General features: G+C 44.4%; 1 protein-coding gene across 8 annotated transcripts in view; it reads left to right on the forward strand.

Annotated features, from left to right (window-relative positions):
- PITPNM2 (phosphatidylinositol transfer protein membrane associated 2) overlaps positions 1-26,931 on the forward strand; it is a 1,044,200-nt gene that overhangs the window by 121,798 nt on the left and 895,471 nt on the right. For all 8 annotated transcript variants that reach the window (XM_086942927.1, XM_086942931.1, XM_086942930.1 and 5 more), the window contains exon 2: positions 22,574-22,679. The gene's annotated coding sequence lies outside the window, so the exon portion shown is untranslated. The remainder of the gene's footprint in view (positions 1-22,573; positions 22,680-26,931) is intronic.

A 26,931-nucleotide genomic window follows, 5' to 3' on the forward strand; every position in this document is an offset into this window, starting at 1 on the left:
AGCCTGCTCATTTCTCTGAATGTTCTAACTCTTCACCCACCAAGGTCACTAAAGGCAAATTAATATGTTTTGCATTTGTTCTGGGTGGCACTCATTTGCATTGCAAAGTGTTTGCTATTTTGTTGACACAACATAGCACATGCTTTGATAGAAAACATTTTCCCATCCCTCAGGTCAGCTGACATCTTTCCAAGACCAGTGTTTTTGCCTGAAAGCTTCTCTGTACCTGCCTATAAATTTAGCCGAAGCAAGTATTCAGACTGTATCTACCATATATATGATCATGGGTGGTTAAGCCCTAGTCCGGGTTGTCCAAATCAATACGGCATTTTCAGGATAACCGCTGTGATTCCCATTTAGAATGGTTGGATGCAAACTTAGCTCACCAAGATAGTCGAAAGGTCTGACTTGGATCTAGACGCCATGGTCCAATCTTATACCGCCCTCTATTTGACGGAATCTCTGTGTATGTTTCAGTGAGAGACTTGGAAGGAACGCAGACTGTGGTCACTTGTTTCCATAAAGGTACCGATAACCACATAGTAAGGATCATCCATCTCTACAAACTCTGGTAAAGTAAATGTGATGTAAACCACCCCAACTTTGCAAAAACCTTTACCACGTAGCGAGCAAACAAGTGTATGGACGGTGCCACTTCTTAGACAGCGAATGGAAGCCTAAGTCAATCCAACATCCTAGCGACAGCCACAGCAGTTAATCACTACATAGTAGAGCATTCTAGGCACTAGGGAACAAGGAAAATGCACAGTTTTTCTTTTCATTAATTTGGTGTTTTATTCATATTAATCTCTTCGGGTAGAGGTTACATGTTTAATGCCTCTTTTTGGTTCTAAACAATACCTGTATTAACCTTTGGTGATACTTAAAATATTTTCATATTAGTATTTATAACTTTCTAGTCACCCTGGTGATCAGCTTTGTAGGCTTACAATACATTTCGGTGGAACTCTAGTATAAAAATGCTGATCGATCATTCATTTCCTTTCGTTTTGAAATTTCTGGTTATTTTTTCAGAAAACAGATGAAATAAAATAAGATATTGAAATGTGAAATGTGTACAGGTTTATATAAAAAGTAATGAAATTTTTTAGCAAAACAGTCACTGTGTGTGTAAAATGTATTTTCTATTCTGAAGAATGTCGTTTTATTTGGCTTATTATTTAGTTAAAAAATAAAATAAAAGTGATCTCAAAATCTGCATCAAATTATAAAAATATTACTAAGCAACAGTGGTTGCGAAACACTTTTTAGCTGTCCGAATTGGTCATCGAGAATGCAAGACCAAGTTTATGAAAGCAAGTACTTTTGGAGTCTCCAAGGGCCATATGTATAAAGCAAATTCGCATTCGCAAAGGCCGAAATTCGCAGAATTTCGGCCTTTGCGAATGCGAATTTGCTAAATGGTATGTATTAAGCAAAATGTGGTGCAAAACAAGGAATCGCAAAATTTGTGATTCCTTAAATGCAATGTATGAAGCAAAAAAAAATTGCCAAATGTCCTTAAGGAATTGCAAATTACCACCAACTTCTAGTTGGTGGTAAGTTGCGAATTCGAATTGCCATGTCACGCACATACATGCCCTTAGGGCATGTATGTGCGCCACATGTGCACCCATACATATTTCAGGAGTGCAACAGGCTGTCCTTTGGACACCCCTGCACCCTTGAAATTATTCTCAATTTGCGATTAGCAAATTGCGAATCGCAAATTGAGAATAACTTCCCATTCCTTCCTATGGGCCTCCTGGCCCATGAATGGGAAAGTATTCCTTAATTGCGATTCACAATTTGCTAATCGCAATTAAGGAATTTTAAGAAATCGCAAAAGAAATGCTATTTTGTACATACATACCTATTTGCGATTCTCAAATAGCGATTTCTTAAAAATCGCTATTTGGGAATCACAAATCAGGTTGATGATACATATGGCCCCAAATGGTTAAGAATAATTTGGAATCTAGTACCTGCACAAAGGTAGGTACAATAATTTGGCTGCCATTATCGGTCCAGATGGCATTCTTCTATTCAGGCAAAAGCTATTCCTATGTATACATGGACAGTGAAATGTGCGATTTACCTAAGGCCATAAGTGCTAATGATAGAGTGCTTCGAAGACTCATGGGCTACTGCCTTCAAATAACCAACTTCCAAGTCTTTTTTTTAGGAAAGTTCCAATAAAGATAGTCTTTCACCATTGCTGATAAGATTAACAAAGACCAATTCTGAGTAAGTGCCATAAGTATGCAATGCTGTCTACACAAAATTGGACCATAGGGCGTGGAAAAGTGTAAAGATTTTTGGTGCCTTAGTCAAAAACAGCATTTTGCAATTTTTGCTCTGCTAACCAACCCCAAACAAGCAGTTGAAATTCGATAGGTCTCGCATTTGCGCGAGTTTAGACAATCTACAGTTTTTAGTAAATTGGGTTTAGCGTGAGAAACCTTGGGTGGTTGCATGGGAACCCCCATGCACCACCCTTGGCACGCCCCAATGGCGCAAAGTAATGCGAAGCAGCGCAATGCGCTGCTTCGCATTACTTTGACGTTATTTCCAGCGCTAAACAAGTTTAGCGCTGGAAAGTAAATTACAAAAAAAAGATTTTGTGTCACTTTTGTGACGTAAACATGGCGCAAAAGCTTAGTAAATCTTCCCGCGAAGTGTTTCTAAATATCTCAACACCTTGTTGGTGTGACGGCAATAAAGAGAGTATGGCGATTTTCAAAATGTAGAGTCAGTAGTGGTTGGTGGTGAGAGTGCAGCCGGGCGGTGACGTGGGGCGGGGGAGGAGCAGGGTGGGAGGTAGTAAACTACAGATTACGGCCAAATACAGGTAAGTAAACATATAAATAAATACATTTCGTTGCGGAGAATAGTGCCTAGAAGTTGGGAGGTTTGAGGTTGTTGAATAGTTAATGGAAGCATGTTCAGCAGGAGTTTCCCATCTTTGCCCAGGAGGATGGAATGCAAGCCACATTTTCAGGATAATCTCGGACAGTGGAAATGATTACCATTTAGATTAACTGTATGTACATGTATTCCATATGAACATCTTGAAAATCTGGCATGGATCCAGTCTTTGTTAACCAGCCTTTGACAACCTTGGTGCACAGTCATCGCTCACAGTTTGAGAATTGTTCACACATACCAGGTGCTGCTTCCTTGTCTATTTAGCGTGTCTCCTAGAAATAGCACAAGCTCATAAGGACAAATAAAACCTGAGTACTTATACTTTTATTGCTGTTCTTCTTTGATATCAAAGACTTTTACCAGCAGCTGTGTTCAAGAGCAGCAATGCCAACCATATAAAAGATGCTGTTAAAATAGGTGTTAAATCCCTGTGGGGGTGGCTAGAGGTGCATAACCCCCGTGAGAGGCGACAGCTGAGACTACACGGGAGCAAATTCTCACTTCACACGGATACAGTCGCTGTTTAACTTTTGTCACTTTTTTGATCCATGAAACTAGGAACATTTGTTGTGGGTGCACTATGTCGTTGAATTGCGTACCGTTCCTTTCATAGTCTTTCCTCTCTTTCTGGTCTCCAGAAGCGTTGTTGATTGACAGTTCATTTGTTACATCACAATTCCAGTTTTCAATGGCCCACCAGTTCCCCCTTTATAAAAGAAAGATATAGATGTTCAGCTCATTAATCATGATAATGTAGAAACATTGTATAATTAATGGGCCCCTCCATGCATAATACAGTACCTCAGTGCCTGAATAGCCTGAGCAAGATATTTTTTGAGCAACCTCTACAGTTGCCGGTAGTATGCACTCGCCAAGTAAGTAGAAATGCAAACCAAACTCCTGAAATGGCTTTGCTAGTGCCGCCATCTTTTTATAATTCTTTCGATTGCATCTGTACTGTACCGTATGAGGGACTTCCTAAGAAGAAATTCAACTGTGGCCTTTGTACTTTTGGGTTGCAGAGGCAACCTCACCTAATTCCCAACCACAGCGTGGGTGGCGGCAGTCCACATGGGATTGAGGATTTTCAGGATGGTATTGAAGCGTGTTGGGATTCCACTGTGCTGTAGAGACCCTTCCCCATCAACAACTCAATCTAAATGGTGTTTCCCATATGACACTGAGCCCTCTGGTTTGCCCTGGTATTCTAAGATACTCCTGCAGTTTGAGTCTGTATTCCTTGCTCCAGTCCCTATAAAATTAGATACTTTTGGTGACCAAGTGGCTTAGTGGGCTAACAATTGTGAGCTGCCTTTGCTTCTAAGGAGCACTGTCACCCACTAACTCCAACCACTCAGGGTACCGACAACCACACTCTACCTTGTTACCTGAGATGGAGTGCCAGGGTCTAAGGCAGCCAGTAGGGTTGTAATGCTTAATGCACTCTCCTGCAGGCCACTCCCTAGCCTCTTCACTTAAGGTGGTCTGGTTATACTCTATTTGGCCCTTGGCTTCTTCACTCTTTCAGAAGGTAAATAAAACAACCAGAATCTTCAAAAATGAAAATGCATAGACCAAAGTTGCCAACTTTGCCACCTTTATACTCCTGCATAAAAAAGAATGCTATGGTATGCCAGTGTTACACCTGCGGGCTAAAGCCTAGCTGTAGTGCTGCTTGTCAGCGACAATGTGAAAAATCCTGACTATAACTTACAGACGGGGCCCATTAACTCCGGGCCATGAAGAACTGCCATGCGATCCGGTCTGTTTTTTAGGTATCGGCTAAGCACGCGGAAGCGCGTTCTCGCCGAGAACCTATTGTCGCCGTGTCTGCTTCCCAGGAGACAATCCTGGCCGCGCGCATCGCCTTGGAGGCTATTTGAAACTGGCACGCGCCGCGCTCGCCGTGGCTGTCTCCTGGGAAGCGCAAACATACACAGGCACACCTCCCCCTGCACGCAGGCGCATACACACACGAGCGCACATACACGCACACAAACAGAGACACTCCCCCCCACCCCCGCCGTCGCACACAGAGACACACACACAGGAGCGCACATACACGCACACATACAGAGACACCCCTGCCGTCGCACACATACACACACACACACGCGCACACGCACTCACACACACACACACACACACGAGCGCCCCCCAAGGCCCACTTACCACCAATCCGGTGTTCTGTTTCCTCCGCGGGGCTCTCCCTCAGGCATGGGAGCCCCGCGTCACCACTGCTCCTCGGACCAGGAACTCTGTGGGCGCGGGCTTCGCACACAAGACGGAAGTCCCGCCCCCACGCTAGGTTTCGTTTTCGAATGCGCGCGCACATAACGTTTTGAGAGGAGTGCAGTAGACTGGGTGAGAACAAACTCAGCGATATTGCACGACATATGCATATATTATACTCTGCTAAATGGGTCTATGCTTATTGGAATATGTCAAGTGAGGCCATTTTTATTTGAATATTTATTCGACGGGCCATTTCCGTTCCAATTTCATTTTTGCTCCATAGTACTAGTTAGGCTAGTCAGTTAAGCACTCCCTCCTAACAGCTGATGTGGCCCATAAACCATGAGTGGGATTTCCAGCAGACCAATACAGCTTTTCTTCCTTTTGAGGTTAGTACATCGAGTAATATTTAATTGAGCAATACCAGCACCTGTTACTTAGACCATTTTGACATGTGTTAACTGCGGAAGTAAGCACAATAGAAAAATAACTTTCTGCTATCTATCATTGTTCGTATTTATTGGGCTGTTGTTTGTGGCCCAACCAATTCTGTGGAAAGAATACAAGGAGCCCTTTATTTGAAAGACGCGCCTTCTCAATTTAGGTGCAGTTCAAATAAGGGCAGCTATTTCGTTTCAGTAACTCATCCTATAACGTTTAACCTGAATAGAGTTATTTTTTTTTGTTTTACTGTTGTGTATAGCAGGAATTCGATCCTTGCACGTGAGCGCCACTTATATTACTCAAGGACAAATACATGTTTTGTTATGCACGGGATGATTTAGTGCATCATCAGAGCTGTGTGAATATTAGCAGCTGTGAACCCGTGCTGGAGCTGCATCATCAGAGCTGTGTGAATAATAACAGCTGTGAACCCGTGCCTGAGGTGCATCATCAGAGCTGTGTGAATAATAACTCCGTCAGCCCCGTGAGTGAGGTGCATCATCAGAGCTGTGTGAATAATAACAGCTATAAACACGTGCCTGAGGTGCATCATCAGAGCTGTGTGAATAATAACTGCGTCAGCCCCGTGCGTGAGGTGCATCATCAGAGCTGTGTGAATAATAACAGCTGTGAGCCCGTGCATGAGGTGCATCATCAGAGCTGTGTGAATAATAACTGCCAGCCCCATGCCTGAGGTGCATCATCTGAGCTGTGTGAATAATAACAGCTGTGAGCCCGTGCCTGAGGTGCATCATCAGAGCTGTGTGAATAATAACTGCATCAGCCCCGTGCGTGAGGTGCATCATCAGAGCTGTGTGAATAATAACTGCGTCAGCCCCGTGCGTGAGGTGCATCATCAGAGCTGTGTGAATAATAACAGCTGTGAGCCCGTGCCTGAGGTGCATCATCAGAGCTGTGTAAATAATAACAGCTGTGAGCACGTGCCTGAGGTGCATCATCAGAGCTGTGTGAATAATAACAGCTGTGAGCACGTGCCTGAGGTGCATCATCAGAGCTGTGTGAATAATAACAGCTGTGAGCCCGTGCCTGAGGTGCATCATCAGAGCTGTGTGAATAATAACTGCGTCAGCCCCGTGCGTGAGGTGCATCATCAGAGCTGTGTGAATAATAAAAGTGGTGAACCCGTGCCAGAGGTGCATCATCAGAGCTGTGTGAATTATAACTGTGTCAGCCCCGTGCTGAGGTGCATCGTCAGAGCTGTGTGAATAATAACAGCTGTGAGCCCGTGCCTGAGGTGCATCATCAGAGCTGTGTAAATAAAAACTGCGTCAGCCCCGTGAGTGAGGTGCATCATCAGAGCTGTGTGAATAATAACAGCGGTGAACCCGTGCCAGAGGTGCATCATCAGAGCTGTGTGAATAATAACAGCTGTGAACCTGTGCCTAAGGTGCATCATCAGAGCTGTGTAAATAAAAACTGCGTCTGCCCCGTGCATGAGGTGCATCATCAGGGCTGTGTGAAGAACAACTGTGAGCCCGTGCGTAAGGTGCATCATTAGAGCTGTGTGAATAATAACTGCGTCCGCTCCGTGCGTGAGGTGCATCATCCACATTGCTCAGGTCATCCAAATTCCTGCACTCTGTACCACACTGCTTTCAAGAACAGCATACTCTTGCACACACTCTGACTGCTCACCAATTCAAAGTTTGCTAAAAAAGTTATGCAACGCATTGTCATACACAATGCCAATAACTCAAACTTGAATGCTGCGAGACCTATTGCATTGTAAATGCTTGTTCTTCTTTACCTGGCTGGTTTGGTAACTCAGTGAACTAACTCATCGTCTCAGATTCGAATCCCGGTAGTTTCACTCTGCGTTTCGTCCTTCCAGAGTCGATAAAAGAAGTACCATCGAATTGGTACCAATAAAGTCTGTTATTTTAGCACCAAGCTTTTAGGGTAAACGTGCACTTTACACATACACACTTGCACACACATTTACCTCTGGGGTCTTGATCTTACCCAGACACACTCCATTCAGCGGTTCTGGACAAAAATGCCCTATTTGCAACACAAAAAAACAAGCATTGACAAAGCAAAAAGGCGGACAGCAAATGCCAGACCTATTAGTATTGCCAAGGGGCCCTGCTTGGGGCCCCCAAAGTCCTTTTCCGTCTGCCTGCTCATGGCGGTGGCACTGCTAAGAACAGGTAGTTGAAAGGGATATCCTATTCCCTACAATGGTGCCTGAGCAGGCACCACATCCATTGTAGGGTTAGGAATGTGTCCGCCGTCCCGACGGGGTCTTTGATCCTGTCGGAGACGGCGGTCCTACCCCCAGACCTATGTGGTCCGAACGGCTGCATTGTAATGCAGCGGTCGGACCGATGACCTGGATGGCGGGCAGACCGCCGCCGACAGCCTGCCGGTGACAGTCTGCCTGCTATCGTAATGAAGGCCATAGTTTTGATAATGTGCTACTGCATTCAAACAACCATTGGCAATACTAATACCAATAGGTCTGGCATTTGCTGCCAGCCTTTGTGCTTTGTCATTGCTTGTTTTGTTGTGTTGGTTTTTATGTAAAGGTGTATTGTTGGGGGAGCTGTAGGGCCCTTGCTTATGTAAAAAAAAATGGCTATAACCAAAGGGGCCGCTCCTTTCACACCATCTCCCCCTACCCATTTGCTATCCGTCACAAAGTGCACTTTTCAAGTGCAAGTCATTTCCGGCTTGCAGTGTGTCCTCTGTACACATTGGCACCTGCCTTTTTGCAGCCTCTTTGTTTGCTTCTCTGTGATTATTGCATCACAGACTTTGCTGTCAAAATGTACTCCTTGTATGCACCAAAGCACTGTTCAACTAAAAGTTTGTGTTGACAAAACACAGAGGTCACCTTGCCTAGGGAATCAAACTAAGGCAGGCCATCACTGAAGCATAAACACGAAAATGACATGTTCTGGAGAAAGTCAAGAGCACCCTCTGCCTTCTGGCCGTCCCAGCCTAGTAAAGACAAAGAGGGCCATATGATTAAAAAAGCTGTGAACGCTGCAAACTACAAGATCTACTCTGGTCAACAAAGGTTTGAGCCATGCTGGTTCTGAAGGACAGCCACAGGAGATGCAATGTACATACAATTATTCTAAAAGGGAAGCATTTCCATAGGGTCTACTCTGAAAATGAGGCATAGATATGGCCCTCCAGGACAAGTGTTGGACACCCCTAGAATAGACTTGCAATGAAACTGGGAATCCCTCAAGAACAGAACGACACTTAAGATCGCCCTCAGAGCCAAACCTCTTGACTAAACATGTTATGTTTGGCAGATCTGTAGCGTGCAGTATCACCTGGGATAGTATGAGTGAATGAATAATGGTTCTTTATATAGCGCACAACTACTCCCTTAGTGTCTCGGCGCTTTAGCATCAAAGGTTGAACAGAAACGGAGCCTGAACCGGCATCCTGGTGCTGAGCAGGCAGGACATGCGGGAGCCGGAAAGATACTAACATTTGTTTATGAAATGTACCCCCTGGCTTCTCTTTCCATCTTACTCCCTTCCAACGGCTCTCTTCCTGTATTCTCTGGTGCACCCAGGTGACCTAAGAGCAGGGCATGGGGCCTTAGAAACAGAATCTGAACCACTCGACACCACCTCTAATGCAAGCGAGGCTCAAAGGAAATGAACAAATCAAAAGTAGCATTTAAATGGTCACTCTAATGCATTATGGTTATGAAATATCAAAGGGGTGGAACTCCAGTGGGAAATAATTTCCATGTTTTCAAATCAATTCCATTCATTAGGGTAAAAGCTTTCAGAGGAAAACATTAGTGCTTTTAAAGACTAATGTCCATATTGATGGAGGACAACTGGCTGCCTCAAGGCGCCGCCATTTTCCTGATCAGATCCTAATGTCTGCATCCTCTGTGCTGCGGGTCTATCCTCTGTGCTGCGGGTCTGCCCCTTGCTGACTAGAACATTTGACCATGGTCACTGTATTGCAATGTATTATAGCACTTTTATAGCGCTTTCTTTCATCTTGTCGAGGCCCCAAAGCGCTTTTCAACTGGTTGGTTCGGTAGACCTCCTCTCTTGTGGTGCATGGATGAGGTAACAGTGTCGGTTGCAGTGTTGCACGTACAGCACAGACCTACTAGTCGATGGGAATATGGAGAACTCTTCAATGCCTTTTCTGGCAGGTGTAACTGGATGTACTACTTTAGCTTTCCCCTTTCCAAGTGCAGAGAAAGCGATGGTACCAGGTCCCATGCAAGGGTGGGAAATGGCTGTATCATAGCATAGCATTCACAGACTTCAATCAGACCCCTTCTTAACCGGGGTGTGGCTGCAAGACCCCTTCCAGGACTGTAAGGCGGACGGATCACCCCCAGATAGGCTGGGTAGAGGGAGAGGGCTTGTGGATGGCAATAAGTTTCCTGGCAAAGAATAAAAGGTGCATGGGCACAGTGGGGTGGAGTCCCCTTTTACGATAATCGATGCTATGTATATTTCAGCAGGGTGGGGACAGGAGCCTGGGGTCGATGACACGTGCCATTCCAAGAAGTACGCCTAGAATCCTGCATTACAGTAGCAGTTTCTGAAAGGTTTGTAAATATTGAAAACAAAATTACAAAATCTACAAGTACATTGAGAAGTAAATCTCCGTTAGGACGATTACATTTGGTTTCGTGAATGGGGCCCCTTCTGTTTGGAAACCAGAATTAAATATTTACCTGCCTGGTTTTCACTGAACACAAAATGTCAGCCTCGGTTGCACCCTCTATTACCAGATGCTGATGCTGCAGAGGTGCTGCTGACGTCATGAAGTAGAGGAGAACTCTGGCGACAGATGTAGGTCGTCACTTCAATCAGGCTGACAAAGCGAGAACAGGTTTGGGATGTTATTTTAGAAGTGCTAACTGAGGTCCAGAGGCCTCTCCGAATGCAAGTGTAAACTTTACAGAAGTTGGTTTACAAACTTTCATTTTTAAAAGTACTTACGTTTTATTAGGCACTCATGCGTCCTGGGTTTGCACGTCAAAGGAAATCACGTAGAGATTACAGAAAAGTGAAGATGATTTAAAAGCGGTCCTTTGCAGAGTGAACGAAGACATGCATGGTGGGAGGGTTCAATCCGACCAATGACAGATTATCAGGACGTGCACGTAAAAAAACAATGACATACAATTAACCTAAATTAAAAATATATACACGCTAGTTAGTCCTAAATCGGCCACGGACTTGGCTCTCCTGGACCTTTGATGGACACCCTTGCTGTAGATATTACCATAATAAGCAGGTGCCTTTCTTTTAACTGTTCCTAGTGAGCTCGTGACCCTGCATACAATTTAACCTCCAGGTGATCCTTTCCCTGGGTTTGTCAGTTTCCCCTTATTGTTTTCCGGTTTTCTTGAGGAATTGCGCATATGCTGTTTGTTTTTTTAGTCGACTGTGTGTAAGGCTATCAGATACATCCATCATATCGTTAGGACCAGAAGATACGAGTCCTGGGCTTCTCTTTTACAAATCCTTTTCAGATGTGCTAGTCCAGTTGGTGCAGTTGAACTCAGTGGCGGCTGCTCTAACATAAAAGTGGTGAGGCGGACAGGGAGGAGGAGGGGGAAATAAAAAATTAAAGGACTTACCTGCCACTGCGGCTGCCGCCTCGGTGCTCCTCTCTTGATGCTCTCCCAATGCTGGTGCGCACTGCACAGGTTCCCAGGGGTTAATCCAGACACTGCTCTCATGGCTGGAAATTCTATTTACCAAAATGAGAGCAGCTCCGTGATTGGCCGGGGTGGGCAGATTTGACGCTCGCTCAGGCACAGCGAGCCTGTGTCTGTTTTCCACCCGGATGTGCAATACAGCTGGGTTGGAGAAATGTAAGTGCACATGTCCGTTTGGCCATCCAAAATGGCAGGCCCAAACCGACATGCGCACTAACTGTGCCCCGACCACTACTCCTCTCTCCTGCTGACGTGACGCTCGTCAGGATGGCCCGGCCCCACCCCGCCCTCACGCTGGGCTGGCAATGGCTGGGTAAGAAAAATACAATAAGGCCCATATCCTCTTCTTTTGCCCGGTGTACAAATACCCATGCATGAAATGGATTAAACCAATTTGCAAAAATGTGGGCTTAAGATCTTACAAAGAGGCAGAGAGGATACTTACATCTACAACCTCTCAGCTGGTAGCTTTTGGAGTCAGTAGGTACCTCCTCAGTGTCTGCTTGATTAGGAAGAAATTTGGGGTCAAAATATAGGGGTTGATACCCCGCAGCCCTGATTTCTATAGGAAATCTTTTAAACTTATAAATTTTACAAAAAAGAAAAAATATGCTTTTTAATTTACTGGCTTTTTTAATTATTTATATAATGTAGATATGTTTTTAAATCTGGTTCTGTAATTGACTATTGATTGTATTTGGTATGTTAAATATTTACAGTGAATTAGTAATGTATCTCCACTTTCAATGTATATATCCCTTGACGATACTGCCCTTGATGTACTACAGATGTAGTTATTGTACTTTTAGTGATCATGTTTTTTTTTTTTTGTAAGTGAATGTACTTTTAAAATGTTTTATGGCTTCAAGACAAAAATGTCGAAATAAAGCTTTACAACAACAACAATAATAATAATAAAATGACTTTATTATCATTATATTTTTACTTTTGCCTTTGCAACCTCTCAGCAGTGGGGCGACGCTCCTCTGCCATAACCGCATGCTGCGGCGGCTTTTCCCGCTGTGTGCGGCCATTTTCGAAAAGCCTGTTAGATGACGAGCTGAGCTCGTCATCCGCAGCGAAGAGGCTAACGGAGGAGCCAACCCTGTAAACCAAAACTATTGATCCCCATTGTAACCATTTAAAATATGTTTGTGGTTTGTACAAACCATGAACCTAAATGTCATCTAGTGCAGGTTTTCATTTGCATTTTAAGACTTGCGGTCCTAACTATGGCCCACAAATCCCAGAACGAAATAAAAATGGACTAGATGAAGTACTCCTGCATGAAAATTGGAGACTGTGTGTTTTTTCTATTAAACATCAGTGCTTATTTCCTTTCTGTAAAGCTCTTAGACCAATGAATGCGCTTTTAAAGGAGAAAACACATTTGTAGGCTGGAGCCAGCCAGGATATAATGGCCTCAGTGGCTAATTAGAACAAGTGTTGGCAAAGTCAATAGGCCTGGCTTTAATGTGCTAATGCATCTTGTGTAGGTCTTTTTCTCCAAGCATCACCATTTCAAGTTGGACATATTGGCTTTGGCAATGCATGCTTTGTTTTAAGCAGCTGGATTATTCGATCCCTTATGTGTTCGTGAGTCATCATGTAAACATTTATATATACATGCATCTTACATGCCTTGCACTTGATTTCGGATTATAACATTCGAAAAAACCCTGATGCATTGAAGAAATAAAAAAGGATCACCACCTGTGTAGACTGTACGTAAGAGATAAAGAATTTATGCTGTGATAATTCAGTGTACTTTTGAGGTGTAAAATACAGTGGCGGACGGTAATTTTACCAGGGAGAGGGGCATTCATACACCTCACTCACACCCATTCACAGGACTCACTAATAAATACACATACATGCATAAAAGCACCCAACAAAAAAAAAATTAAAATGACCTCAACAGCAGCTCTCTGACAAGGAAGCCTCGGAGGTCCCAGGAGGATTGGGACTGCTGGTCAGCCAACGAGGGAAGGCAGTAGTCCCAATCTTGTCACAGAGTGGGATGGGGTCAGTGAGACTGCTGACCCCACCCCACTCTGTGACGAGGTGTTACTAATTGACACTCTGACCCGGGCACTTCAGGGCTTAAAACTTAAGCTGCCAGTTCAAGGCAATCAGTGATGCTCCCCTTCATCTCAAGGAAGATGGCCTCAAGGCACTTTGCCAGGCTGAGGAGGTCACGCCCACAGGGCTGGGAAATCCTCATCCTGGCGATGTTCCGCTCAGGCAGCCAGGAGCCTGTGCTTTTAGTGCATGTCTAGCTCCTGGCTGCCTCACCAGAACCAGAAGTCTGTCTGTCAGGCTGACCTGTGTTCAGCCTGACAGACACTATTCTTGCCTGGAAAAAGTTGGAGGACGCATCTGCTCTGCCTGTATGGACAGTCCAGCAGCATTTACGAGGGTCACAAGTAAAACAGGATCAACAATCGATTTCACGTTAGCAGACTCTGATCTATTCCCTTGCATAACAAATTTTCAAATACAGGACCAAGGCGAAAGCGATCATTACTCTCAAACTTTCACATTGACCATCACCCCAAATGGGCCAGAGGAGGCCAAGCCTCTACATTAATAACGCAACTGTACAACCTAAAACGGCTAACCTGGGATGAAAAAAACATCGACAAAATAATGGAGACATGCCGGTCATTGTTAACACCTCCAGGCGCAAATCATGTTCGAGATATTACGGGGGTCTGGGAGTCTTTCACAATCAACATCAATAAAAAATCTCAAACCAATTACAGAGATCATAAAACTCCAAGAACCGGAGGGGGGCCGTGGTACACGCCAAAAATACGGGCAATAAAAACGTGTCTAAACAAACAACTAAGGTTAATTCGAACCAACGGTCCCCAACCTTCGCAACAGACTCTCATAACAATAGAAAAAGGAACTAAACCACGAAATAAAGGTGGCCAAGTGAACATATAAGGAAACATTTGAGATCAACATGCTCCACGCAAGCAAGCAGAGAAATTCAAAACAGTTTTGGGCAAAAATGTACTTCCTGCTTAACGGCAAACATCGTCAGTTCAACTCTGACATAACAGAACAATCTTGGAGCACTCATATTGAAGAAACATATAATACCACAACTGTACAGACCACGGTCAGCCCTGGTGACAATACAAACGAGATCAAAAGGTGCTCCAGTCTAGAGATTAAATCAGGAGTCAGAGTACGGAAAAGGGAGCATATCCCACCCTCAAACAGCTATCAGTGGAGGCATCAGCCATTGACTTAAAGAATTCATCTAAATCCAAACTTCGCATCGAAAACAGAGAAACACACAAAAAAGCATCGATTTCACCAAGCATTTGCAAAGAGAAGAACCAGTTCACATAACACAAAAGTAGATCTTGAACACAATCAAACATTTGAAATCGGATGGAGCCCCCGGCCCCAATGGTCTACCGAATGCTTTGTTTAGGCACGATCCCGTGTTCTGGTCCTGCCATTTATCCCCCCTGTTGTCCAACAGCTTAGAGACCGGAATTATTCCCGATTCTTGGAGGGGCAGCATTCTTCAACCCATTTATAAGTCAGGGACACGTTCAGACCACAACAATCATAGACTGATAGCCCTTATAGACGTAGAGGCAAAGATCTATGCAACAAATCTACTGGCAGACCTGGAGACATGGGTAAGCAATAAAAGTCTGATTCCGAAAACGCAGTCTGGATTCCGCGCTGGCACAGGGACTTTAACAAATATTTCAGCACTTAACCTCTTAGAAAAGAAAGCGATTGTCAACTCAAACATCCTCTACACATGCTTTGTAGATCTCAAAGCAGTCTTTGACAAAGTGCCAAAAGCCTGGGAGATGCGTCACGTTGTAAAGCCCTGTGCCAGAAGTAGGGGTTCCTGCGCAGGGGAGTCGTTCTGGCGCAGGAACGCCTCCTAAAAGTGGCTGAGTGAAATCTACAAGATTTCACTCAGTCACTTTTGAGCCCATGCTGTGTCAAAACCCTGCGCCTGCTTGAAGCAGGCGTAAGGAGTGACGCAGCATTTGAAAGATAGGGCACCCCTGAGCCTTGCTGGAGCTGCATCGCGCTTGCAACGCAACTCCAGCAATGCGCCACCTTTACGGCACAGATGCGTGACGCATCTGTCTGTTTTTGCCCCATGGTGCGCCGCATTGTAAATGCGGCGCATCCATGGTGGCGAAGCCGTGACGCACAATAACTGGCACATCCCTGAGGATGCGCCAGTTATTGTAAATCTGCCCCAGAATGTCTTATGTTTTTCCAGTACTCATAAAAAATGCCCCAAATTTACCTGGAGGATGAATTCTAGCATCTTATAGCAGGTGGATGTATATAAATACCTGGGGGTTCTCCTAGATCGCCATTTAAGTTACAAACATCATCTAGAACATGCTCAAACAATTATTATTTGCTTTCAAAACTTTACAGAAAAGCCTAAGTGGCAGTTCAACAAACCGCCTCCTAAAGGTAGTGGCTGCAAAATGTTTGCCAGCAATGACATACGGCTCAGAAATGCTAAACACCAAGGACTCCCAAACGCTAAAACTAGCCCAGTCCAGATTATTTTAAAAATTGTTTTTAATCCCGCGTCATATCTCTCAGGCGCAGATACATCTGAAATATGGACTAACTATCAGATACAGGCCAGACAAGGAGTCCTGGTCAAATATTACTGGTGAATGAGGGCAGCCGAAGACAACACGCTAGCTCACCACTGCTGGGAGGAGGTTAAAAACCAATCACGGCACAATAACTCTATATGGCAAATTTTGAAACAAGCACTTCTATCTCTAAATCTGAAGGAAGTCTGGCAAACACCTATGTAATACCCTGTTTTTAAAAAAATCACCAATAAATCATCAAAAAAATTATCGTTACAAACTGGTAAAGCCTTACTGGCCGGTAAAAGTCACGCATTGTGGGGGATGCCAACTTACAAGCAAATGAAACCACAACCCTACTTGCAAGAATGCTTCAGAGACCACTACAGGCGGAAATTGACTTTACTGAGATTGGGGTCTTTTTCGAACAAAGATCTTACTCCAAAATGGCTACAGACTTGGCCATCCCTGGACTGCCGCCTCTGTGGTAATGGAGCAGAGTCACTATTACATCTATTATGCATCTGCCCGGTATTACATAATTTAAGGACGTCACTCTTAAGGCCAATCTTAAGAGAAACTCAAATCAGGCCCTGCAGAGCGGCCGTCATAAAATGCCTCAGTGGTTCTTCAGTCCAACTGTGCTGTAAGACTATCACATTCTTGACACTAGCCGCACAAGAACTTGAAAAGAAAGAAACAGCTAAATAGGAATTTGGAAAGAAGGGCACAAAGCAGCCGGCCCGAGTCCTTTTTAGATCTTTCTTGCCCTCCCCTTCTTTTAAAGCTCTCTTCTATGACAAGCCTTACTTTTTAAACAGGAGGCATAGACATGCTCATACCAGTAAAGAAAGCCTTAGTGACTTAAGAACCTGGAAAGAAGGTCATTCACAGCCGGGCAAAACTCCCCCCAGATCGTTTTGCACTTTTCTCCTCTCCCCCTCTTCTGTTGGCATTAGCACTTTACTTGTAATAGAAGGCATGGACATGTTTACATCGCTGCTTATAGTAAACTGCTGCACCTTGGTAGCATACCACGTCAGGGTCACGACTACAAAAAATTTTTTTATTGCAATTTTTATTCTGTATTTGAGTTATGTTGTTTATATCATGGTGGTAAGTGTCACCCTTTTTTAACGAATCAAATAAAAGCATTATTAATATTATTACTCGTTTTATCGAACATGAAATGACAAAAGGCAGAGTAGCCCTGCAGGAATTCAAATCTGTGGCCATGAGGCCAAACGCAGATCCCTGGAGTGGATGCATGGTCCTTTGACTCACCAGCCCGGTTTTGAGGTCATTGCGTGTGATCTGGCGCCCACTTGTGGACATCTTTGGTAGTGCAATAAGACAACTGCCTACTACATCATGACCTTTTTAGGTCTCGCCTGTCGATGCGCATGCGCATCGAGCTTGCGAGACTGTGGGGGCTTATCCACTCTTTAACTAACTTGCAAGGAATCGTGGCGATTCCTTGCAGTGCCCGTGACTTTTAAGCTCAATGCGCATGCGCATTGAGCCTAAAAGCGCGTGCACATGCCCCCAGCCGTATTTTCCCTCAGGCGCATTCCTCCCACACCCCCGCTCCGCCCCCTCCCCTGCCCGCCGTGTCGCATTTCTCCTCCCCCCTCCCCTTCTCTGCCTTCCCTCCGTCTTGTCTCTTCACTTCGCCGTGCCTCGCCTACTCTCCTCCCCCCTCCTCCTCCTACTCTCCTCCCCCCTCCTCCTGACATTTTCTGTTGCACTCTACCGAATGCGCACTAACATTCTACAGAGGCCGAGACACCGCAGCAGAGATCGATTAGGTCAGATTCCAACTGCTTACCGTTCCAATATCCATTCGACCCAAAATGATCCTTCACATTACTCCGATTTTAGCAATCAACCTTTCCATACTAAGATTTTTTCCTAGCATATTCTAGAACGTTGACTGTGTAACCATAATCCTTAATTATTTCCAAACCTGTAATCGTACAGGACCATTCTATCAAGTGCGTAGCAGCCTTTTTAGTCTTTCTAAAAACCTTTTCTTTCCAGCAAATTTCTCAAACCCCAAACAAATTGCAACATGCTTAATCGCGGTTCCTGTCTGTGCCCCTTGAACACCAACACAGCCCCCTCCCCTGCCCGCCGTGTCGCATTTCTCCTCCCCCCTCCCCTTCTCTGCCTTCCCTCCGTCTTGTCTCTTCACTTCGCCGTGCCTCCCCTACTCTCCTCCCCCCTCCTCCTCCTACTCTTCTCCCCCCTCCTCCTGACATTTTCTGTTGCACTCTACCGAATGCGCACTAACATTCTACAGAGGCCGAGACACCGCAGCAGAGATCGATTAGGTCAGATTCCAACTGCTTACCGTTCCAATATCCATTCGACCCAAAATGATCCTTCACATTACTCCGATTTTAGCAATCAACCTTTCCATACTAAGATTTTTTCCTAGCATATTCTAGAACGTTGACTGTGTAACCATAATCCTTAATTATTTCCAAACCTGTAATCGTACAGGACCATTCTATCAAGTGCGTAGCAGCCTTTTTAGTCTTTCTAAAAACCTTTTCTTTCCAGCAAATTTCTCAAACCCCAAACAAATTGCAACATGCTTAATCGCGGTTCCTGTCTGTGCCCCTTGAACACCAACACAGCCCCCTCCCCTGCCCGCCGTGTCGCATTTCTCCTCCCCCCTCCCCTTCTCTGCCTTCCCTCCGTCTTGTCTCTTCACTTCGCCGTGCCTCCCCTACTCTCCTCCCCCCTCCTCCTCCTTATATTGTTTATTTAAAACAAAGAAGCTTACACATTAAAACCAACTACAACCTCATCCAAACGAGGGCGAGGAGCACAGGAACCCATGTCCTCAAACGTGGAAGGTTTCACTCCAACCAGGAGTGCTGACATTTTCTGTTGCACTCTACCGAATGCGCACTAACATTCTACAGAGGCCGAGACACCGCAGCAGAGATCGATTAGGTCAGATTCCAACTGCTTACCGTTCCAATATCCATTCGACCCAAAATGATCCTTCACATTACTCCGATTTTAGCAATCAACCTTTCCATACTAAGATTTTTTCCTAGCATATTCTAGAACGTTGACTGTGTAACCATAATCCTTAATTATTTCCAAACCTGTAATCGTACAGGACCATTCTATCAAGTGCGTAGCAGCCTTTTTAGTCTTTCTAAAAACCTTTTCTTTCCAGCAAATTTCTCAAACCCCAAACAAATTGCAACATGCTTAATCGCGGTTCCTGTCTGTGCCCCTTGAACACCAACACAGCCCCCTCCCCTGCCCGCCGTGTCGCATTTCTCCTCCCCCCTCCCCTTCTCTGCCTTCCCTCCGTCTTGTCTCTTCACTTCGCCGTGCCTCCCCTACTCTCCTCCCCCCTCCTCCTCCTTATATTGTTTATTTAAAACAAAGAAGCTTACACATTAAAAGCAACTACAACCTCATCCAAACGAGGGCGAGGAGCACAGGAACCCATGTCCTCAAACGTGGAAGGTTTCACTCCAACCAGGAGTGCTGACATTTTCTGTTGCACTCTACCGAATGCGCACTAACATTCTACAGAGGCCGAGACACCGCAGCAGAGATCGATTAGGTCAGATTCCAACTGCTTACCGTTCCAATATCCATTCGACCCAAAATGATCCTTCACATTACTCCGATTTTAGCACCGTCTTGTCTCTTCACTTCGCCGTGCCTCCCCCCTCCTCCTCCTACTCTCCTCCCCCTCCTCCTCCTACTCTCCTCCCCACTCTCTCTCCCAGCACAACCTTGTTTTACCATTCCACGGTATGATCACAGGAGACTTAACTTTTAGAGGTACTCTCACACTATATAAATAAAAATCAGTTGCAAGTCAAAAAGGGGGCACACTATTCTAGTATCATAAAGTGCTAGAGGGAACTATATATGTTTACCAAAAGGGAGAGAGAGAGAAAATCCCCATCAGTATACCCTCCTGAAGATGGAACATGAGCTAGATTTAAACAAATTTGTTACCTTGTGTCAAACCAACTTATGTAAAGGGGAAAAATAATATATGCCATGCAAGGAGGCCTTATATCTTTCTAGCCATAGTTGATTATTGCATGTTTGCTTCTACAGCCCCTCACCCTCACCCACACCCTCACCCTCACACCATCTCACCCTCACACCATCTCACCCTCACTCACCCTCACACCCTCACCCCATCACCCTCACACCTCCTCACCCTCACACCTCCTCACCCTCATCCCCCTCAATCCCACACACCCTCACCCACACTCACACACCCTCACTCATCCTCACCCCCTCATCCTCACACACCCTCACTCACCCTCACACCCCTCACAACCCTCTCACCCTCACTCAGCCTCACACCCCCTCACCCTCACACACCCTGACCCACCCTCACCCTCGCACCCTCTCACCATCACCCCCTCTCCCTCACACACCCTTACCCCCTCACCCTCAAACACACTCAGTCACCCTCTCACCCTCACCCTCACCCTCACACCCCCTAACCTTCACCACCTCACACACCCTCACTCACCCTCACACACCCTCAAACACCCTCACTCACCCTCACACACCCACACCCTCACCCACCCTCACCCTCACCCTCACACACCCACTCACCCTCACACCACTCAGTGCTACAACACATATTGTGTTGCAATAGGTGTCACATTTGCGAAAGATAAAACTATTGGCATTGTAAATAACAAAGCTATTATTTTCGCAATTTTCAAAACAAGCACATAAATGAAAAATGTGTCCTTTACAATACCAATAGCTCAAACTTTCCTAATGCGAGACCTATTGCATTGCTGTGCTTCTCCCCCCTGCTGCACTCTCCGGCTCTCTAGAGATGTGGCCTAATGACCAGAGCTGCCATCTATGTCACGTAAATACAAAACATGTTGCATTCCAAATGCTATAGGTGTCACATTCGCAAAAGTTATAACTATTGGCGTTGTAAATGACAAAGCTATCAATTTAGCTATTTTAAAAACCAACAAATAAATAAAATATTTGTCATTTACAAGACCAATAGCTCCAACTTTTCTAATGCGAGACCTATTGCATTTCCAATGCTTGTTGATTAATGGTAGTAATGCCACCCCCTCCAGTCCTTGTAGTCCCCATCAGTATACCCTCCTGAAGATGGAACATGAGCTAGATTTAAACAAATTTGTTACCTTGTGTCAAACCAACTTATGTAAAGGGGAAAAATAATATATGCCATGCAAGGAGGCCTTATATCTTTCTAGCCATAGTTGATTATTGCATGTTTGCTTCTACAGCCCCTCACCCTCACCCACACCCTCACCCTCACACCATCTCACCCTCACACCATCTCACCCTCACTCACCCTCACACCCTCACCCCATCACCCTCACACCTCCTCACCCTCACACCTCCTCACACACCCTCACTCACCCTCACACCCCTCACAACCCTCTCACCCTCACTCAGCCTCACACCCCCTCACCCTCACACACCCTCACACACCCTCACCCACCCTCACCCTCGCACCCTCTCACCATCACCCCCTCTCCCTCACACACCCTTACCCCCTCACCCTCACACACACTCAGTCACCCTCTCACCCTCACCCTCACACCCCCTAACCCTCACCCTCACCACCTCACACACCCTCACTCACCCTCACACACCCTCAAACACCCTCACTCACCCTCACACACCCACACCCTCACCCACCCTCACCCTCACCCTCACACCCTCACACACCCACTCACCCTCACACCACTCAGTGCTACAACACATATTGTGTTGCAATAGGTGTCACATTTGCGAAAGATAAAACTATTGGCATTGTAAATAACAAAGCTATTAATTTCGCAATTTTCAAAACAAGCACATAAATGAAAAATGTGTCCTTTACAATACCAATAGCTCAAACTTTCCTAATGCGAGACCTATTGCATTGCTGTGCTTCTCCCCCCTGCTGCACTCTCCTGCTCTCTAGAGATGTGGCCTAACGACCAGAGCTGCCATCTATGTCACGTAAATACAAAACATGTTGCATTCCAAATGCTATAGGTGTCACATTCGCAAAAGTTATAACTATTGGCGTTGTAAATGACAAAGCTATCAATTTAGCTATTTTAACAACCAACAAATAAATAAAATATTTGTCATTTACAAGACCAATAGCTCCAACTTTTCTAATGCGAGACCTATTGCATTTCCAATGCTTGTTGATTAATGGTAGTAATGCCACCCCCTCCAGTCCTTGTAGTGCATATCCACATAAAAGGATGTGGCAGGGATTCCATGCACAGTGTTAATAACATCTGTTTACGGAAAGCTTCCACTTATAGTTGCCAAACATGTGTAACTTTACAGAATGTCCCAGAAACCGTCAGCCATGTATCTATGCATTGAAAAGGCAGAAGGTGTCTATTTTTTTTCACTCCACCATAGCGTGTCGGCTTAATTCGTTGGTGGGCTTCATCAGGCTTTTTGTTCTCACCCGGAAACAGCATGGCCAGACTACTCCCTTCCTCACCACTCACCCTTATGCTGCTAATCTAGGTGTGCCTAGTTAGAGATGCACGTTAGAAAGTTTAGTTGAGTTTCAGTGTGTTTCTGCCTCTACGTAGCACGTGTTTCTGCCTCAATGTCCTAGCTGTGAACTAACCGGGTGTCCTGTTTTGTATTTTAGCTGTTCCAAGATGCTGGCACGTGCCTGCCAATGGCTTTGCCACCGACGTGTACCCTTCTGATGCCACGCTTCGCCCTCCCACCTAACAACATGCTCCGCACATGAGGTAAGTGCTGACACGCCAGTCAATCTCTAATCTGGTTTATGGCCTAGCTGTGTTGACAGCACCAGTGGAAATGATGCTGAAGCACTGAAGGTTTGTGTGTCTCTTGGGTGATGTAGCTGTAATCGGATTAATTTCCATCGCAGTTCTCTTTCTCCATGTGCCACACCTGCTTCCTGCACAGAATAGCATTTTCCATTGTTTCCTGGTTTATTTTAAGAACATCTGACACAATATTGTTCAGTACAGAGAGAATATAATTGGAGCCAGACATGTGGTGCATGCCTAAGGAAATGGGGCAGCTAGATTCATTTCTACCAAAGACAAAAGGTACAGCTCCAATTACACCTGCTTGGGTACAACACCACTGGAATTATCCAGCTATGGACGACAGAATTATGTGGCAAGAAACAACAAATTATGTGGTGTACTACGGCACATTCTCCAGCAGTATTATTTCTCTCTGTTGCCATTTTGGAATACATTAACTCATTTTGGGCAAATGCTTTCTTAGTATTAGTTTAACACCAGAATAGAGCAATCAGCAAGTGTCTTCCAGAGGCAGGGACCTTGAAAGGGGAAAGCCCCACCCCCTTCCGGAGGGCTCTTTGCATTGGGTTTGCTGATCTTGGTTTTGTAATTTAGTATTTTCATTTCGTTTTATGAAGCAGTCCTGACACCTTCTGTAGAGTTTTAGGGCAGAGAGACACTTGGTGATAGAGATATCTGATAAGAGCATGAGGTACTGTCAGTGTCATGAAAACCACCTCATCAGATTTCACACTTCATGCAAAACTCCTAGAATGAAAGCAGTTGTTATTTTCTTTCCAAATCAAGTCAATTACCGATTAACAATGTCTGTGGAGCCCAAAGACGGAATTGCCATCTGTGATGGTAGTTGGGAAGGGTCTTCTTCGTGTGTCCTATTCTGAGGCTCTTGCCTACACATGAGATGAGGTCAAATAACCAACATTATTGACTGATTGCGTGGTCAATAATGCTTCTTTGCCAGTTTGGAGTTTTTCTTCATCACAGTCATTATGTGGAAGAGGTGTGACGCAGCGACCATGGTTCCTGACTCCAGACCATGGGTTCACGGTTCGATCCCCGGTGCCGGCTGCAGGTTAGCCCAGGACCATGTGACTCTGGGCAATAGCTCGCCTAAACTTCCCAACGGTCCCCAGCGCTGGGACACCACTTCGGAGATAGCTGAGCGCTTTATAAATACTGGTATTTCAATGTCCGAGTGTACATTTACCAGAATTGTTAAGAACTTCCACCAGTATCTGACCCGTCACCCACTAAATTGCAGTGTTTCTCTTTTCCTGAGGTTCGGGTACCTTGTTGGGGCTCAGTACTAATCTTGCATCTAGCCAGGCTCCCTTCGCCCCTTCTGTTTGAACATTTGGAAACAATAGGGCTATTTAAAAAGGTCACGCATCCAACTCGTGTAACAGGGCACACATGCCACCCACATTTCTCCTTGGCCAATGCTGTCAATTGAGGGGTAGTTCATGCATTGGTGCCCATCAAGTGGACAATTCAAGTGCTTATCTGGGTCCTGGGATGAATGCTTAGCTGATGTGGTGCTGGAAGGCTGTGCAGTGTTTCTAATGCCACTCAGTCCAAAGAGGATCAAACAGTATCTGTTGACCCACCGGGGAGTCACATTTGACCAGGGTCTACACTGTGTATTTACCTGTGTGACCTGCATACGTGTGTCTGTGGTGCAGAATGTGCCTGGTTGAGCCACAGCTGAAGCCTCCTGTGATGTCATCATTGGAACATTGAGCGGGTGTTGGCGCGAGCCGAAATATTAGTTTATTAGTTAAAGAGTGAGAGGAGGGGGGGGGCTAAGAATAGAGGAGAGACAATGTGGAGGCCGGAAGCTGCAGTCTATGGGAGTTCATTTGAGATCTTATCTTGGGAACACTAAGTAATAAATTGTTAAAATCCATCAGGTAATCACAATTGCTACACAAATCAAGGTACTTTCATTAGATCAACCTCAGAAGGATGAAAAGCTAAGTGCATCTGCTGTGATTGGAACCTGTCACCCTACATTACACATTGGTCTGAGTCTCTACAATGGATGCATTATTCCACTGAGATATCTTAACTATACAATACGCCGTTTGAGAGAAGCTACAACCCTCTGTTTAATGAATCAAGGTCTTAGATTCACAGAAGCAGTTGTGGCTAATGGCTATGGGAAGGTGTAGTTCAGGAGTATGCCCTAGAGCAACTCTTGCATGCTTTTGTGAATCAGACCAGAAACCTACAACCTTCTCCAAGCAAAATCGCAGAGACGGTGCAGTCCTTTCTGTTTGTATTCATTGTGTATGAATGTTCCCTGAATATCCCCATTTTACATAGCAGTCCTTTCTGTTTGTATTCATTGTGTATGAATGTTCCCTGAATATCCCCATTTTATATAGCAGTCCTTTCTGTTTGTATTCATTGTGTATCAATGTTCCCTGAATATCCCCATTTTATATAGAAATCCTTTCTGTTTGTATTCATTGTGTATGAATGTTCCCTGAATATCCCCATTTTATCTAGCAGTCCTTTCTGTTTGCATTCATTGTGTATCAATGTTCCCTGAATATCCCCATTTTATCTAGCAGTCCTTTCTGTTTGCATTCATTGTGTATGAATGTTCACTGAATATCCCCATTTTATATAGCAGTCCTTTCTGTTTGTATTAATTGTGTATGAATGTTCCCTGAATATCCCCATTTTATATAGCAGTCCTTTCTGTTTGTATTAATTGTGTATGAATGTTCCCTGAATATCCCCATTTTATAAAGCAGTCCTTTCTGTTTGTATTAATTGTGTATGAATGTTCCCTGAATATCCCCATTTTATAAAGCAGTCCTTTCTTTTTGCATTCATTGTGTATGAATGTTCCCTGAATATCCCCATTTTATATAGCAGTCCTTTCTGTTTGCATTCATTGTGTATGAATGTTCCCTGAATATCCCCATTTTATATAGCAGTCCTTTCTTTTTGCATTCATTGTGTATGAATGTTCCCTGAATATCCCCATTTTATATAGCAGTCCTTTCTGTTTGTATTCATTGTGTATGAATGTTCCCTGAATATCCCCATTTTACATAGCAGTCCTTTCTGTTTGTATTCACTGTGTATGAATGTTCCCTGAATATCCCCATTTTACATAGCAGTCCTTTCTTTTTGCATTCATTGTGTATGAATGTTCCTTGAATATCCCCATTTTATCTAGCAGTCCTTTCTGTTTGCATTCATTGTGTATGAATGTTCCCTGAATATCCCCATTTTATCTAGCAGTCCTTTCTGTTTGCATTCATTGTGTATGAATGTTCCCTGAATATCCCCATTTTATCTAGCAGTCCTTTCTGTTTGCATTCATTGTGTATGAATGTTCCCTGAATATCCCCATTTTATCTAGCAGTCCTTTCTGTTTGCATTCATTGTGTATGAATGTTCCCTGAATATCCCCATTTTACATAGCAGTCCTTTCTGTTTGTATTCATTGTGTATGAATGTTCCCTGGATATCCCCATTTTATAAAGCAGTCCTTTCTTTTTGCATTCATTGTGTATGAATGTTCCCTGAATATCCCCATTTTATATAGCAGTCCTTTCTTTTTGCATTCATTGTGTATGAATGTTCCCTGAATATCCCCATTTTACATAGCAGTCCTTTCTGTTTGTATTCATTGTGTATGAATGTTCCCTGAATATCCCCATTTTACATAGCAGTCCTTTCTGTTTGTATTCATTGTGTATCAATGTTCCCTGAATATCCCCATTTTACATAGCAGTCCTTTCTGTTTGTATTCATTGTGTATCAATGTTCCCTGAATATCCCCATTTTACATAGCAGTCCTTTCTGTTTGTATTAATTGTGTATCAATGTTCCCTGAATATCCCCATTTTACATAGCAGTCCTTTCTTTTTGCATTCATTGTGTATGAATGTTCCCTGAATATCCCCATTTTACCTAGCAGTCATTTCTGTTTGCATTCATTGTGTATGAATGTTCCCTGAATATCCCCATTTTACCTAGCAGTCCTTTCTGTTTGCATTCATTGTGTATGAATGTTCCCTGAATATCCCCATTTTATCTAGCAGTCCTTTCTGTTTGCATTCATTGTGTATGAATGTTCCCTGAATATCCCCATTTTATCTAGCAGTCCTTTCTGTTTGCATTCATTGTGTATGAATGTTCCCTGAATATCCCCATTTTATCTAGCAGTCCTTTCTGTTTGCAT

The sequence above is a fragment of the Lissotriton vulgaris genome, chromosome 11 (assembly GCF_964263255.1).
Source record: "Lissotriton vulgaris chromosome 11, aLisVul1.2, whole genome shotgun sequence".
In the NCBI taxonomy this organism is placed as follows: Eukaryota; Metazoa; Chordata; class Amphibia; order Caudata; family Salamandridae; genus Lissotriton; species Lissotriton vulgaris.